This window comes from Bison bison, unplaced genomic scaffold, assembly GCF_000754665.1.
Source record: "Bison bison bison isolate TAMUID 2011002044 unplaced genomic scaffold, Bison_UMD1.0 scf7180017864198, whole genome shotgun sequence".
Taxonomy (NCBI): Eukaryota; Metazoa; Chordata; class Mammalia; order Artiodactyla; family Bovidae; genus Bison; species Bison bison.
In genome coordinates, this window is record NW_011494770.1 from 6,554,748 (window position 1) to 6,559,781 (window position 5,034).

Sequence of the window (5,034 nt, forward strand, 5' to 3'; positions counted from 1 at the left end):
AGCTATTTCAAATCCTGAAAGATGATGCTGTGAAAGGGCTGCACTCAATATGCCAGCAAATTTGGAAAACTCAGTGGTGGCCACAGGACTGGAAAAGGTCAGTTTTCATTCCAATCCCAAAGAAAGGCAATGCCAAAGAATGCTCAAACTACCACACAATTGCACTCATCTCACACGCTAGTAAAGTAATGCTCAAAATTCTCCAAGCCAGGCTTCAGCAATATGTGAACTGTGAACTTCCTGATGTTCAAGCTGGTTTTAGAAAAGGCAGAGGAAGCAGAGATCAAATGGCCAACATCCGCTGGTCATGGAAAAAGCAAGAGAGTTCCAGAAAAATATCTATTTCTGCTTTATTGACTATGCCAAAACCTTTGACTGTGTGGATCACAATAAACTGTGGAAAATTCTGAAAGAGATGGGAATACCAGAACACCTGATCTGCCTCTTGAGAAATTTGTATGCAGGTCTGGAAACAACAGTTAGAACTGGACATGGAACAACAGACTAGTTCCAAATAGGAAAAGGAGTATGTCAAGGCTGTATATTGTCACCCTGCTTATTTAACTTCTATGCAGAGTACATCATGAGAAACGCTGGACTGGAAGAAACACAAGCTGGAATCAAGATTGCCGGGAGAAATTTCAATAACCTCAGATATGCAGATGACACCACCCTTATGGCAGAAAGTGAAGAGGAACTAAAAAGTCTCTTGATGAAAGTGAAAGTTGAGAGTGAAAAAGTTGGCTTAAAGCTCAACATTCAGAAAATGAAGATCATGGCATCCAGTCCATCACTTCATGGGAGATAGATGCGGAAACAGTGGAAACAGTGTCAGACTTTATTTTTTCTGGGCTCCAAAATCACTGCAGATGGTGACTACAGCCATGAAATAAGAGATGCTTACTCCTTGGAAGGAAAGTTATGACCAACCTAGATAGCATATTCAAAAGCAGAGACATTCTTTGCCAACAAAGGTCCATCTAGTCAAGGCTATGGTTTTTCCAGTGGTCATGTATGGATGTGAGAGTTGGACTGTGAAGAAGGCTGAGTGCTGAAGAATTGATGCTTTTGAACTGTGGTGTTGGAGAAGACTCTTGAGAGTCCCTTGGACTGCAAGGAGATCCAACCAGTCCATTCTAAAGGAGATCAGTCTTGAATATTCTTTGGAAGGACTGATGCTAAAGCTGAAACTCCAGTACTTTGGCCACCTGATGCAAGGAACTGACTCATTTGGAAAGACTCTGATGCTGGGAAAGATTGAACGCAGGAGGAGAAGGAGACAACAGAGGATGAGGTGGTTGGATGGCATCACTGACTCAATGGACATGAGTTTGAGTAAGCTCCGGGAGTTGGTGATGGACAAGGGGGGCTGGGGTGCTGCAGTCCATGGGATCGAAAAGAGTCAGACATGACTGAGCAACTGAACTGAACTGAACTGATTTTAATTTTTAACGCCATTACTAGATAGTTTAAAATTCCACCCATGGTTTGCATTTTATTTCTATTGGACAGCAATGACCTATTGGACAACATGGTATGTAAGACCACGCAGAATCTCTCCAGATCTTTCTCTCAATGCTGTTTCCCTTTGGGCTCTAATTGCTGCATACTCTTTAAAGAAATCCCTCCCTATCCCTTCCAATCATGACCATTAGCAGTATCAAGTGTTGTAACACTTCCATTTGTTCATTTCAACTCCTGGAACTACATTAGGCTAATTCCTATTAAGCCCTTAGGTTTTAAGCATCAATCACTTATACAGGAAGCCTATCCTGAAATCCAGTCACACCTATCCCTTAGCCTGGTTAGGTGACCTTACTCCAAGCACCAGTAATTTCCTGTCTAAACCTTTTACCTGTACTCACTACTTGTGTTTATAAGCATCTACTTACGTATCTCATGAGCTTTCCAGGTGGTGCTAGTGGTAAAGAACCTGCCTGCCAATGCAGGAGACTGAAGAGATGCAGGTTTGATCCCTGGGTTGGGAAGATCCTGTGGAAGAGGCCATGACAACACTCTCCACTACTTTTGCCCGGAGAATCCCCTGGACAGAGGAGCCTGTGTTAAAGTCCCTCAGTTGTGTCCGACTCTTTGTGACTCCATGGACCGTCCATGGATTCTCCAGGCCAGAGTACTGGAATGGGTAGCCTTTCCCTTCTCCAGGGGGTCTTCCCAACCCAGGGATCGAACCCAGGTTTCCTGCATTGCAGGTGGATTCTTTACTAGCTGAGCCAAGCCTGGCAGGCTATAATCCATAGGGTCACACAGAGTCGGGCATGACTGAAGCAACTTAGAAGAGCACATGTATCTCACTCTTCTTCATTAAGCATCTTCAGAGCAAAGATACATCTTACTTTTTCTTTTTCTTTTTTGACTGTGCCACATGGCACGAGGGATCTTAGTTCCTTGACCAGGGATCAAAACTGTAACCCTACTGTAGAAGCATGGAGCCCTAACCACTGGACCACAAGGAAATTCCCTTTGTCTTTTATATTTCTAGCATCTATCACAATAGATGAATGAATGAATAATTCAAGAATGAAGCAAATATGGTCCCTTCCCTAATGGAGTGCATTCCCAAAGAGGAAGCAGATAGGTGAATAGATAATTCAAATATGTTGCTTTCAAGAGTGCCATTAATGATATTGAGAATTAAGGGAAATTCTGAACAGAACACTTAACTGAGGTCAGCTTTATCGATGGACAACCTGTACTGCTGCACAGGGCTCCGCACCCATCAGACATTCAAGTTCAGGGATGGCATAGGAAATGGATAGAATGAAGCTGGACAGGATTTAGGGGTGGCACCAGGAAGGATCTCATTTCAAGGAGCTCCATTGTTTCACAAAGGCTATTTTATAACTCAGACTATAAAATAAATCAGCCACTGATTTGTGTTTAATCCAGATAAACTTACCCACCTACTATTGGATATCAAGTCACTATAAGATTAAAAAATATCAGATACTTTTTTCTGATGTCTTTATTAAAAAACTAGTTAAAAGTGAAATTGTCAGTTCTTTGGAAGAATGAAGATAGTTATTATAATGAATTGAAAGGTATAATTTTCTGTTCTGTTTATTGTTTCAGTTCAGTTCAGTTGCTCAGTCATGTCCGACTCTCTGTGCCCCATGGACTGCAACACATCAGGCTTTCCTGTCCATCACCAACTCCTAGAGCTTGCTCAAACTCATGTCCATCAAGTTGGTGATGCCACCCAACCATCTCATCCTCTGTTATCCCCTTCTCCTACCTTCAACAATCTTTTATTGTTTACCTTTAATTAATTAAAACTAGTCAATGTGCATATGTAAAATTTAAACTTAAATACTCCTTTAGTGTTCACTATTGCTTTCCCCACTGCAAGTTATATGTTATGTGTCATCATCTCTCCCAAATTATTAATTTTGGGCCTCAGTCTCTAAATTATAGTATGGATGTTTCCCTTCCTCAGTTTAAAATGACCATGATTTTCTTTTATGTCAGAATACATATTGGTATTTGAAATTAAGCTGTTTTTGTCAAAGAATTAAAGTTCTCTACTGGGCTTCCCAGGTGGCTTAGAGGTAAAGAATCTTCCTGCCAATACAGGAGACTTCGGTTTCATCCCTGGGTAAGGAAGATCCCTTGGAGGAGAGCATGGCAATACACTCCAGTATTCTTGCCTGGAAAATCCCATGGACGGAGAAGCCTGGAGGGCTGTAGTCCATAGGGTTGCAAAAGAGTCAGACATGATTTAGCACCTAAATAACAACAAAAAAGCTTTCTACTGTCTACACACAAAGGCATTCTTGTTTCCAGTTTGACTGCTGACCCCTGAATTTTGTGTCAAAGCATATAGCGTTGATGGGTTAGAATTTCCTTCCATAAAATGAGGGTTTTCACACATCTTAAGAATTCTCAAACAGGGGCTCTGTAACAACCTAGAGAGGTGGGAAGAGGAGGGAGATGGCAGGGAGGTTCAAGAGGGAGGGGACATAGGTACACCTATGACTGATTCATATTGATGTTTGGCAGAAAATAACAAAATTCTGTAAAGCAATTATCCTTCAATTAAAAAGTAAATCCATTTAAAAAAATTCTCTGAATGATTCATTCAATATTGCTCTAGCAATAAAATACAATGTGGCATTTTAAGTTTCCTTCTCAGTGCTTATAATGCACTAATCTTTATAACAGTCTTCTCCCTAAGATTACTGCCATATTATTTTATCTTTTACAATTCTTAGCATCAGAAGAAGGAAAAGAAGGTAAAATTACCCTCCAAAATATTAGCTGAACACAGGCTTCTGTAACCTACAGTGAAAAATTAAATTCAATAAGTTATTTTCTCCTGAAAAATAAAATTTTTTATAAAATTCATTCATTCAACAAATATTTGTTGAATGCTTACTACCTGCTACTGTTTTTCTAGGCTCCTGGAATACAGCAGGGAACAAGACACCATGATCCCAGCCCAAAGGAGTTGATAATCTCATGCAGAAAATAGAAAATAATTGGTACATAAAAACCTCAGATGATGATCTGAAAATAGTGAATGTTGTGAGGAAATGAGAATATAGAAAGGTGATCTGACAAAAGGGGTCAGGAAGATACACCCTCCTTGAGTGTTGTGTGGCTAAGATTCACTTGACTGCATTATAACAGTATTAATCTCATCTTGCCCAAGTTTTTGTTGATTCAGTTCAGTTCAGTCACTCAGTCATGTCCGACTCTTTGCGACCCCATGAATCACAGCACACCAGGCCTCCCTGTCCATCATCAACTCCCGGAGTTCGCCCAGACTCACGTCCATCGAGTCAGTGATGCCATTCAGCCATCTCATCCTCTGTCGTCCCCTTCTCCTCCTGCCCCCAATCCCTCCCAGCATCAGTCTTTTCCAATGAGTCAACCCTTCGCATGAGGTGGTCAAAGTACTGGAGTTTCAGCTTTAGCATCATTCCTTCCAAAGAAATCCCAGGGCTGATCTCCTTCAGAGTGGACTGGTTGGATCTCCTTGCAGTCCAAGGGACTCTCAAGAGTCTTCTCCAACAC